Raw genomic sequence first — 12,506 nt, 5'->3', positions numbered from 1 at the left:
GGCTGGCCCTAGGTAATTTTCAAGTATAAGCAAACAGTATTTTGGCGCCCCTCCCAAACCAATCACTGAAAAATAAAAGAGTAAATACAAAGAAACACTAATGTGGGCGGGGGGGGGGGGGATTAACATTTTGAGAAAGCAGTGTTTTTTTTTATTGCTGTAGGTTTTTCGGGCTATAGGTTCGTCTCCAGTCTCCAACAGACCTCAACCTCTGAGGATGCCTGTCATAGATGTGGGCAAAACGTCAGGAGAGAATGCTTCTGGAACATGGCCATACAGCCCGAAAACCTACAGTAATCCAGTGACTTTGGCTATGAAAGCCTTTGACAACACGTGTATTTTTTTTTCCAGACTCCCAAACAGTGATACTGCTGTGTTGTCAAAGGCTTTTATGGCTGGAATCACTGGGTTGCTGTATGGCCATGTTCAAGAAGCATTTTCTCCTGACGTTTCACCTGCATGTATGGCAGGCATTCTCAGAGGTTGTGAGATCTGTTGGAAACTAGGCAATTGGGATTTATATATCTGTAGAAATTCCAAGGGGGGAGAAAGAATGCTTGTCTGCTTGAGGCAGGTGTGAATGTTGCAATTGGCCACCTTAATTAGCATTTAATGGCCTTGCAACTTCAGGCCACTGAGGTTATTCATAAAACAGATTGTCCAAGATCCTAAAAAGACTCCATTTTCATTAGGCCATGTCACATTGCCAGGTCCAATATAGCATTTAAGAGGTAGATATTACCGGCCGCTAGCTGGCATATATTTATTTATTTAGTGCATTTATATACTGCTTTTCTCACCCCTGGGGGGGGACTCAAAGCAGTTTACAATATTATAATGGCAAACTTCAATGCCATACATACATGGTAAAATGTAACAAAAAGATCCATTCATAAACAATAAAATAAACAACATCAAACATTTAGGACATGTTTCCTAATAGATCTAATATTAGTAAACAGTTAAAACATTAAACATAAAAGGTAGTTTGCAACAAGCCAACAGGGCTGAGGTAGTCTCTGAGTCAGAGTGTTTAAGGTGCTGTCTGAATTAGAATTATTATATTGCACAATTCCACAAGTTAAAAAGGACCTATAAGGTTCTAGTTACCATCCCTCTCCTCCACCCACCTCCCGATTCCCTCCGCATAAAGTCCACTCCCATTTTTATGCCCTCCCAGAGATTCCCAGTTCATCACAAATAAGGAGTCCTCTGGATATTGTTTAGACACAGGAATGCAGCCCAGGTCTTTGTGGGGGGTGTAAACTGTGGTATGAGGTTCTTGGGGAGGCAGATGGGGGGTGTTTTCTCTCTTGATGGCAAGGTGTCTCTATTCATGTTGATAAAAGTCCTATAGTGCCAAGATCTTATTGATTGGCCTAACATAGGTGAATTGTACATAAACCTAGAGCCTCAAGCTTGTCTAGTCTACAGGCCTTGCCCGACACAGACCCAAACTAAAATAGCCCAATCCACCCTGAAAGTAGGGTAGTTCCCTATTATAATTCATCTGGGAAGGCCTGGCTCCACAAGACAATTTTAGATCAAAAGGCCAGCAAGTAAGGGGTCAATCATACGTCTCTAGGAAGGGGAGTTTCTTTCCCATATTCCAAAAAATGCTTCCTGAAAGTGTTTCTGGGGTTCTCTGGGTCCATCAGTGATAGTCTTCTGGTCCTAGTATAGTCAAAATATAGGATTCGCTATTATCAAAAGTTTTAGGTATCCACAGGGGTCTTGGAACGTATCCCCCATGAATATGGGGGTCGTACTGTATGCATAATGTAATGATAAAATCATTTGCACACTTATTGGGACTCAAGAGGACTTATTTCTGAATAGAAGTATTGCTCTATAGAATAATGCAAATTTGCATCCCCTGTAAACGATTAAAATTTTTTCCATCTTGTCGGTTGTCCCACAGCACTTTATAACTATATTACTGCACTTTAGTTCAAATGTCCCCTCCATACTACCCCCCTCCATTAACCTGGTGGTTCATTCCATTTTACTATGTCTTTACTCATTTTATGCTTTTAAATGAGTTTTATGATCATTGTAATGTATTGTTTTATAGTGTCGATTTTATTATGGGTTTCTTTACTGTAATGTGTTTTAACTATTGTACTTGTTTTGTTAGCCGCCCCGAGTCTCTGTCGGGAGATGGTGGCGAGGTATAAGAATAAAGTTACTTACTTGCATTATGGCTGACAATGGAATTCCAGTGATTTTAGTCCTATTTGCAATATATGAATAGAAAAGATAAACTTTAAAAGACCTTCCCCGTCTTCAACGCTATAGAAGGTCCTGAGAGTCATTACCCACACATTAAATAAAGTAAAAAAAAAACCTATCCCACTTAAATATATTTCTGCAGTAGGATATCATTTATGTGAAAAATGCTCCAGAGAAGAAAAATGTTGGCTATTATAAATTTCTGAAAGCTTTGTTCTCTTGCAATCCAAGCCCTTTTGTTATTTGGAGGCCTGTGGTGAAAGGATGTGTTTTCTTGAAGGTCCAAGAAGGGATGTGATCTGTAAAAATGAAGTGGGGAGGGGGATCGGAGAAAGAAAATCAATTCTGTCCTCAGATGTGCCATTCAAAAGGAAGCTGTGCCCATTTCTCACCATTTCATCTTCTGAGCTCACATAGTGGGGAGCCCTCATCTTGGAAAGAATGCAAGCAATTCAGGAAAACAAATGTTTGCACCAAGGATGCTGAGAGTGTTGGTGCCACTGAAAAACAGCCTCTTACAGTTGGAAAATGATATGGTAAACACAACAAAGCTGCTGACCAAGACTGGATAACAACTCATTCCAACTAAATGCTCGGTTTGACAGAAAGCTAATCAAAGTTCTCCCACCAGTTTGGAAAGGAGTCCTGCTAGATCTGACTAATTGTCTATCTGGGGATATGGGGTAATAACTGGAATTAGAATAGGAGCAAGAGAAGATCCATATATGAAACCTCCAGGACTCCCAATTTATTGGGGGAGGGATAGAAATGGCTATTGCCTACCCAGTTTTGAAAATCTCCCCCTGTGGATGTTTTAGGTCTATGATAAACCCATCTAAAATCAGGAATTAAATTGGAATTATGGAAAGTAAGTGGCATTTTTAGCAAACAGTATTAATTCCATTTTTAAAAAAAATCAGCAAAAGTATAGCCCTTTTATGAAGAAACAATCTGGTCGCCGAATCCCCTGTAAATACCTCACAACCTCTGAGGATTCCTGCCATAGATGTGGGCGAAACGTCAGGAGAGAATACTTCTGGAACATGTCCATACAGCCTGAAAAACATATAACAACCCCCTGTAAATTGCCCACCCCTGGATTATGGCAGCCTTCCCCAATTTGTATCCGCCAGTTGTACTGTATTGTCACTCCTGTCATCCCTACCCACCAATGGTCATGTTGAAGCCCACCATATCTGGAGGAAGTCTATTCATAGGCTAAAAAAGCTTCAATTAGAATAACTTTGATGGATAAAGGGTAAATTCCCTGGGTGTTACTCTCTTCTCTGGAAAAGGAAAAGGGTACTTCAACTAAGAGCTGACTTAGACGCTGTCATTGGAGCAAAGGCCAACAATGATGTGTCTAGCAACTTTGTGAGTGGGATTACACTGGTTCAGTTTCAATTGGTGAGTACTGTTTATGTTGACAAGCTGCTGGTGCAAGTAAGGAGAGCAACCTGCTTTTTATATCCCTGCCCCTCCTGGCTGTCTGTCTGGGAGGAGATGCAATTCAATCCCAAATAAAATAATTTATTAATGCATCTCTCAGGGAGGGGAACTTCACATCTTGTTTAAAAGAAGCAGTAGTTCTGAAAAGGCTCTCCTGGATCCCCTGGACCTTAATAATTGCAAACCAGTCCCTAGCCTTTTTTCTTCAGACAAGGTGATTGAGAAGATAGTTGCCCTCTAACTCCAGGCAATCTTGAATGATGCACACTTCCTTGACCCTTTGCACACTGGCTTTAGAGCAGGATAAGGACTTGAGACTCCTATGGTCATCTTAGCTGATGATCTCCATCTTAACACTGACAAGGGGTATATATCCCTTTTGATGCTTTTAGATCTCTCAGTGGCTTTTGATAACATTAACCATGATATCCTTCTGGAATATCTGAAGGGACTGGGATTCAGAGGCACTGTGCTGAGGTGGTCCCAATAATACCTCTTAGGCAGGTTTCAAATGATGATGCTTAGGGATAGCTGCTCCTCAAAAATGGAGCTGTTACATGGCATCTCACAAGGTGCCATTCTATCCCCAATGCTTTTTAATATTGACATGAAACTGCTTAGAGAGATCACCCAATTAAATGTGACAATCAAGGCTTTAAGACTGCAACTTTTGGTTTATTATTGAGCAGTACCAGACTTCAATGGCATTCCTTAAAAAAAAAAATCATTTGTATGTTACTGTTTTCCATCTTCTTGACCATTCCTTCAATCCGTAGGCATGGGGCGAGTGTTATCAGTATGCTGATGACACCCAAATATATTTCTCGATGCCTTCAAAAACAGTCTCAGCTATCATGTCTCCTCTAAATTAATGCCTGGAGGAGATCATGGACTGGATGAGAAAAACAAATTGAAACTGAATCTAGACAAACAGAGGTGATTGCCATCAAGTGTTCTAATATGGGAATTAAGGTGTGTCAACCAGTTAGGGTAAAATCCCCCTGAAAGACTGTGTTCGCAGCTTGGGAGTGCTCCTGGATCCGTCTCTCTGATACGCCAGCTGCACCCCTTTCTAGATTTGGAGGACCTAAAGATGGTGTTACATATGCTGACCACTTCAAGGTTGGACTTCTGCATGCACTTTTCATTGGGCTAACTATGTTCCAAGTTCGGTTAATTCCAATTAGTTCAAAATATGGCAGCCAGATTTGTTACAGGTGTCAGGGGTTCTATGCGGTTATAAAACTCCTGATCTTGAGGAAGTGACTCTATTAGTTCTGATTAAGGAACCATGTATCAAAAAAGCACAGTTGTAATGGTCTTCTCCTTGAATAACAAAACACGCAGAGACTTTTGTTCTTTCCCAAATAAGAGGAAGGCTTTTATTTCTCGTTTGTTGCAGCAGTATACAAAGTATATACAAAATATACAAACTTTACAGCTTCTTCTTCCTCACAGCAGCAATTCTCCAACACAGTCTTCAAACCATCTGTCCCTCATCAATCCTCATCAAACGTACTCAGCATAACTACAACCTATATACTACTCCCATTGCATTAACCACCACACCCTAATTATAATGGCTTAACTCTTTTACAGGTGGTTAGACCAACTCTGCTCTCATTTAGATAATGTCAGGTAATTTCCAAATCCTGACAACTATCACCCACAGATATGGGAGTCTTACTTTATACAAATTCCATAACTAAAGAATATCTTAATGGCTGCATTCAAAATTACATGTAAAACAGAAAAACCTTAATTGCCAAGACTACCTAAAGGAGAGTTTCAAGTCAAGGAGAAGCCCAAATGAGCTGAGAGAAAAATCTTATGAGGTTGCAGACACACCTGGAAGTTTTTCTGGTCAAATTGTATTGTTTCTTTCTATACATTGATACATTCATCACCATATATTACAAATGCATGAGTGAGCAAAGAAGAAAGTTCTAAAGACAATAGATATAGGATAAAGGCATGCAGGAAACCCTAATGTCTAAGACCCAATTGCACTACTAGCAAACGGGAGATGGGGAGATATAGAAAATGCTTCATTGAATAGGCTTTTCTAATAGACCTCTAATCTGGGAACCCTTTTCCTATTCCTCCTACACTACCTGAGTCCCCTCTCCTTTTTTAGAAAAATCACCTTTAATCCCTTTGTGTGGTGTGAACATTAATTAGAATTAAAACCACCTCCCTTCCTCCTAATGTTAACTTTCATTTTGGTTTCAGTGGAATAGGAGCCAGGAGGAATGGAGAGCACTGCATTTAGTTAATTAACAGCAGCATGATAAAATTAGAGTAGTAATGAGCAGAATGCTGTTTAAACTTTGCACAATGTCAGAGCTTCAGGATTTTTTGGACTTTTCAAAAATGTAGTACTAATGGCTCAAAAGAACCCTGGGGTGTTGAACACCTTTCCATCATCAGAGCCAGAATGCTGCTCATCATTCTTGTTATTACTGATCAGCTAATGGCACCAGCACTTCCTACATCTTTAGGATTTTCTTTGAAAAGTGCCTGGCACTATGCTTTGCAGACTGTTTCTCATTGGGCTTGTAGGTATGTAGATACATCTTGTGGGAACACATGAGAAGGGAGTTTCTGTAGTTTCTCCCAACTTTGGAACTTGTTTCTTGAGAAGCTAGACTGGCACCCTCCTTGCTATCTTTTCAAAGGCAGGTGAAGAACAATTTGTTTGGGCTTTTGAGAACTGACTGCTTAGGGGTCTTTCATGTAGTGTGATGTTCTGCTTGTTATGGTTTATTTTCAATTGATTTTAATTTGATTAAAGTTTAATTATATTTTAGACTTTGGGGTGATGTAAACATTTTAGCTATATCTGTTTTAACTTTTATAAGCTGCCTTGAGACCAGTCTAAAGAAAAGCTGGGTTATAAATTAGCAAATAATATTTCAGGTTAAGTACCAAATCCATGTGTTTTGTATTTTGGTTTTTGGGTTGTTTTTTTTCAGATTTTGGCATACTTACATATTTGAGATATCTTGGACATTAAGTTTTTTTACATTTCATATACATCCTCCTACACATAGCCTGAATTATACACAATTTTTAAAAATAATTTTGTGCGTGAAACAAAATTTGTGTACATTGAATCTCCAAAAAGAAAAGGTCACAACCATCCATATTTTGGATTTTGGTATATTTCAGATTTTGGAATTCTGGATAAGGGAATGCTCAACCTGTAATATTAATAATACAGTAGAGTCTCACTTATCCAACACTTGGTTATCCAACGTTCTGGATTATCTAACGCATTTTTGTAGTCAATGTTTTCAATACATCGTGATGTTTTGGTGCTAAATTCGTAAATACAGTAATTACTACATAGCATTACTGCGTATTGAATTACTTTTTCTGTCAAATTTGTTGTTAAACATGATGTTTTGGTGCTTAATTTGTAAAATCATAACCTAATTTGATGTGTAATAGGCTTTTCCTTAATTTCTTCTTATTATCCAACATATTCACTTATCCAACGTTCTGCCAGCCCATTTATGTTGGATAAGTGAGACTCTACTGTAATAGTCTCTTAGCAAGATCCCTTCAGATCTCCCTTAACAATATAATTTTTTATATTAGTTGGGATTTATTTTGGCTCTTCTTCCCTACTGGAAGAGAGAGAGAAAATCTAGTTCTTAGTCATTTAACCCAACCCTTTAACCCACATATCCTCATGTAAATGATGGCTGTAATAGCTGCAGTCAATATTGGTTATATGGTTTTAGACTTGGCTATATGTTGTATTATAAATGTGGAGAGATCACAGTGTGACTTATCCTGTGACCTTGAAAATAATTCCACAGAGTTTTAGGATGATGGAGAACTGGATATGAGCAACTTTTTTTTAAAAGTGTAATGACTTTATTGTATGAAGTCACTATTCCACTCCACAGTAGCCAATCCATATCTTGGATAATGGATACATATCCATCAGATTGGGAAAAAAATCAATTTATATTCCCATACCCAAAAAGGGAAATGCTGAAGAATGCTCAAACTTCCGTACAGTGGCATTTATTTCCCATGCCAGTAAGGTAATGATCAAGATCCCGCAAGGCAGACTCCAGCAATACATGGAGCGAGAGTTGCCAGATGTCCAAGCTGGGTTCAGAAAAGGCAGAGGAACGACAGACCAAATTGCCAATATCCGCTGGATAATGGAGGAAGCCAGGGAGTTTCAGAAAAACATCTATTTCTGCTTTATTGACTATTCTAAAGCCTTCGACTGTGTGGATCATAATAAACTGTGGCATGTGCTTGGTGGTATGGGGATACCAAGTCACCTTGTCTGTCTCCTGAGAAATCTGTATAAAGACCAAGTAGCCACAGTAAAAACAGACCACGGAACAACAGACTGGTTCAAGATTGGGAAAGGAGTATGGCAGGGCTGTATACTATTGCCCTACCTATTCAACTTGTAAGCAGAACACATCATGCGGCGTGCGGGGCTTGACAAATCCAAGGCTGGACTTAAAATTGCTGGAAGAAACATTAACAACCTTAGGTGTGCAGATGATACCTCTCTGATGGCTGAAAGTGAGGAGGAGCTGAGGAGCCTTATCACCAAGAAAGCGCAAAAGCCGGGCTGCAGTTAAACATCAAGAAAACCAAGATTATGGCAACCAGGCTGATTGATAACTGGCAAATAGAGGGAGAAAATATGGTGGCAGTGACAGACTTTATAGTTCTAGGCACGAAGATCACTGCAGACGTAGACTGCAGCCAGCAAATCTGAAGACGTCTACTTCTTGGGAGGAGAGCAATGGCCAACCACGATAAAATAGTGAAAAGCAGAGACATCACACTCTCAACGAAGGCCCGCATAGTTAAATCAATGGTATTCCCCATAGTAACCTATGGTTGCCAGAGCTAGGCCATAAGGAAGGAGGAGTGAAGGAAGATAGATGCTTTTGAACTTTGGTGTTGGAGAAAAATTCTGAGAGTGCCTTGGACCACAAGAAGATCCAGCCAGTCCATCCTCCAGGAAATAATGCCCGGCTGCTCACTGGAGGGGAGGATATTAGAGGCAAAGATGAAGTATTTTGGCCACATCATGAGAAGACAGGAAAGCTTGGAAAAGATCATGATGCTGGGGAAAATGGAAGGAAAAAGGAAGAGAGGCTGACCAAGGGCGAGATGGATGGATGGTATCCTTGAAGTGACTGGCTTGACCTTGAGGGAACTGGGGGCGGCAACGACAGGGAGCTCTGGCGTGGACTGGTCCATGAGGTCACGAAATCTGAAATGACTGTGTGAATGAAGAAGAATATAGCTTGAGCACCTTCCATGTTGCACTTTTATTCAATTGTGAAATTGAACCAATTGGACAATTCATGTTCCATTGTTGACTTCCATGTATTCTTGTAATCCCACTTTTCTGCACTTCCGCTGTTTGGTAATTTTAATATATTTTTAAAATTATTTTACAGCAGTTTCACAATTTCTGCTTTGAAAAACTAAAAGGTAAACTATAAAATATAAAATTAACAGAAAACAGACAACTTTGAAATAGTTGAAGGGGTGAGGGAAAGAAAAGCTTGTCCCCTGACACCACTTTATTGCCAATATGGTGACACAAAAGCATAATGAACCCATAGCATCAAGGAAGGTAATGGAAACATTGCATGATTGCAAGTTATTCATGTCAGTAGTGAGGGACAGGATAATCATGAGGAGCAGGTAGACCAGCAGCAAGATATGCATGGTGTCATGACATAGGAATTTTCACTAAATGTAACAGTCCAGCTGCAATGCCAATTTTTCTCCCTTGTGTGATAAAATCCCAAGATTGTTTGAGAAGTTTTCACTCCTCCAGGTCCATTATCACCTTCCCAGGCTCTTCAGAGCTTGATTTGAACTGAACTGACAACTTTCCCAGTCATGACGGAAGCTGACATTTTTTGTTCAGCAGAAGGAATGTTGTAGATCATAATATGGATACGTCAGCCTCCAGAAATAGTCCATATTTGTCTGGGACAGCTATACTCTTTTTTGCATTCAACGAAAAGTACCATCTCCAGCCCCAGTGTTTAGTAAGGTTCACCTGGAAAAGAAAAGGGGAGGCATTCTTAATCTTTTTTTTTCTCCATTCACTGCAAAGATGAAGAAGTACTTTCACACAATCTTTTCCCTTCTGAGTGTGACAGTAATGAGAACATCCAGGAAAGCTGACAGTTCATCATAGTTTACTGCTCTATCGGGGCAACCTATCCTTAGCTTTAGCAGTTAAATTAAAAGCTCAGACAGTTTTCTGTGTGTCTGCTAAGCAGCTGTTATAGTCATTATATTCTTATTCAGACAACCTCTAACTGTATGCGGGGAATGCATCATTTTATGTCAGCAGTAGTGTAGAGGTCCCAGTGCTAACAGGATCAAAGCCCCGGGAATTGTTGATTAGCAAGTGTGATATCATCAGCTACCCAACTCACTTTTGGATTTTCCCATTCTTTCTGAGTTTAGTTGTGATTCCCACTATAATTGGAGGATAAGTGGATTTTCAACCCAACACAGAATCACATAGAATAGAATAGAATCACAGAGTTGGAAGAGACCACAAGGGCCATCCAGTTCAACCCGACACAGGGCATGGAATACGGTATCTGGAGTTGCTCAAGAGAGGTTATTGGAATTCATGATTTCATGTACACTTGCCTTCATTTTATAGAGATAATAATAATAATAATAATAATAATAATCCAAAAATACATCAACACAGTCCTAAACACTTGGGAATTGCGATTTTGTGATCCAGCATATATATATCTCGTTTGCTGTGTCATACTATGTCTTTGTGTCACTAATAATAATAATAATAATAATAATAATAATAATAATAATAATATGAAAAGAGTTAAAGTGTTGCTTGGTGTAGGTTTGTAGGGAAAGAGCAGAAGAGAGGATGAAGGGAGAGAGTTTCGCCATGGCTGAGTACGAAATGGAAAGGGTTATTCGCCTTGTTCTTTTATATTTTATCTCCTCTGCTGGTACGCACATTTGCAGGTCTGCAGTAGGAAAAATACAATAGAGTCTCACTTATCCAACATAAATAGGCAGGCAGAATGTTGGATAAGCGAATATGTTGGATAATAAGGAGACATTAAGGAAAAGCCTATTAAACATCAAATTAGGTTATGATTTTACAAATTAAGCACCAAAACATCATGTTATACAACAAATTTGACTGAAAAAGTAGTTCAATGTGCAGTAATGCTATGTAGTACTTACTGTATTTACGAATTTAACACCAAAATATCACGATGTATTGAAAACATTGACTACAAAAGTGCGTTGGATAATCCAGAACGTTGGATAAGTGAGACTCTACTGCAATAAGAAATAAAGGGAAAGGAGAAAGGGATACATAGTAGATGGGGTTTGGAGATATAATGTAGCGTGTTGGGGAAGAGAGAGGAAAGGGAAAGACCATGAGATCTCCATTGAGGTTTTGGAAATTTGTTGCGAACTGGCTCAAACTGAACATGAACAATGTCCACGTGCAGGGGCTTTGGAGTGGGGCTGCTGCTGGGCAGGGTTGTGTGTAGGGAAGGGCGCCTTGGCAATTCATTCTGGGCCCTTGCCCTTTGAAAACTATAGATCCCATCCCTAGTATGTATTGTATTAGGGGATGGGGATAGCTGGTCTTGACAAGAATGCTTATAAGCTGGGGTGTTTATGAACTGCTTCATCCCACAGTGGCAAAGTGCCCAAGTGGTTCTGTTTTTGCCATCCCCTGGGTTGTATCCTGTTTTGGGTCAGGAGGCTGAACTGGGTCAAATATTTTGGGTCGTTTGATGATCTATGAGCATATTTTCTGTAGTTTAGGGTAGGGGACCCCCAGGCTTTGGGGCCAATTTGGCCATTTGAAATTGCCCAGAAGGCTCCACCTCTTTGGCCATGTTACCATCAGTGTATGGTTTATCAACTTAATATCAGATTTTTCTCATTTTAGAATGTCTTGCCTGCTTCATCTTACTCTCAGAGATGGAATATGAAATTTTCAACTGCTGTCTGATCCAGACAATGACTTCAGTGTAGCTTCAGTCCAATTATTGCATCTTCACAATTCTTCAGATTTTGTCCTGAACTGTGACTGTGAAGATTTTCTGGCTTGGTGATTAATGGTGACTCAAGCTTACCTTCTAAATATCTCTTTATCTAACTCTAACATTAAGCCCTAGTCTCCAAAAGCAGACACCTTAGTTCTCACTTGATCTGAATAATTATGTACTTCAGTCTCACAGTGACATGGATGACATTTCCTTGCAAGGCATGAACTACAGAACTTTAATTGCTATGCAGCATAAAAAAATGCTGGAGAGATATGGATTTCTTTGAGGCTTCCTTTAAACAAGTGAGCTCAGCGATGTACATACTCTGCACCTGGCATGCATGAGCGATTATCCTCCAGTCAGTGAAAAGCTTCATTGTAGTCTTGGTGCTTACTGCTTCCCACTTTGCTGGGCTATGGCTGATAACACGAGCATGACTTTTTTTAAAAGCATGGAATGGTTTACTTATCACAAGCAGCAGTCTATTAAATACTTGTGAAAAGGATGAGGGAATGTCAAAATAGAGAAGTCTACTTCAGTTGACAGACAGCACTGTCATCGTCTGACCTGAAGACAGGGCCTGCTTTTTCAGAGCTCTGCTGGAGGGTGATAATTCACTGCTGATGGTGTTGGGCAAGACTAAAATATCAAGGCCTGCTGTATCCTCCCAGGTTGGACACAAAGCTAGGATGGGCCCTGAAACTGAGCAGGAAGGCAAACAAATTTTATTGGCTAAATGACCTACCTATCCCA

The 12,506-nt window shown here is 39.8% G+C and overlaps 1 protein-coding gene across 2 annotated transcripts in view; it reads left to right on the top strand.

Annotated features, from left to right (window-relative positions):
- cfap20dc (CFAP20 domain containing) overlaps positions 1-12,506 on the top strand; it is a 294,908-nt gene that overhangs the window by 53,766 nt on the left and 228,636 nt on the right. Inside the window, exon 1 of one of the 2 annotated variants that reach the window (XM_008105414.3) lies at positions 6,164-6,243. The exons of the other annotated variant lie outside the window; for it this stretch is intronic. The gene's annotated coding sequence lies outside the window, so the exon portion shown is untranslated. Of the gene's footprint in view, positions 1-6,163; positions 6,244-12,506 lie in introns of those variants that run through there. 2 annotated transcript variants of the gene reach the window in all.

Source organism: Anolis carolinensis, chromosome 2 (genome assembly GCF_035594765.1).
Source record: "Anolis carolinensis isolate JA03-04 chromosome 2, rAnoCar3.1.pri, whole genome shotgun sequence".
Lineage (NCBI taxonomy): Eukaryota > Metazoa > Chordata > Lepidosauria > Squamata > Dactyloidae > Anolis > Anolis carolinensis.
The sequence above is the reverse complement of the archived record's forward strand: the minus strand, read 5'-3'. Positions and strand labels throughout refer to the sequence as shown.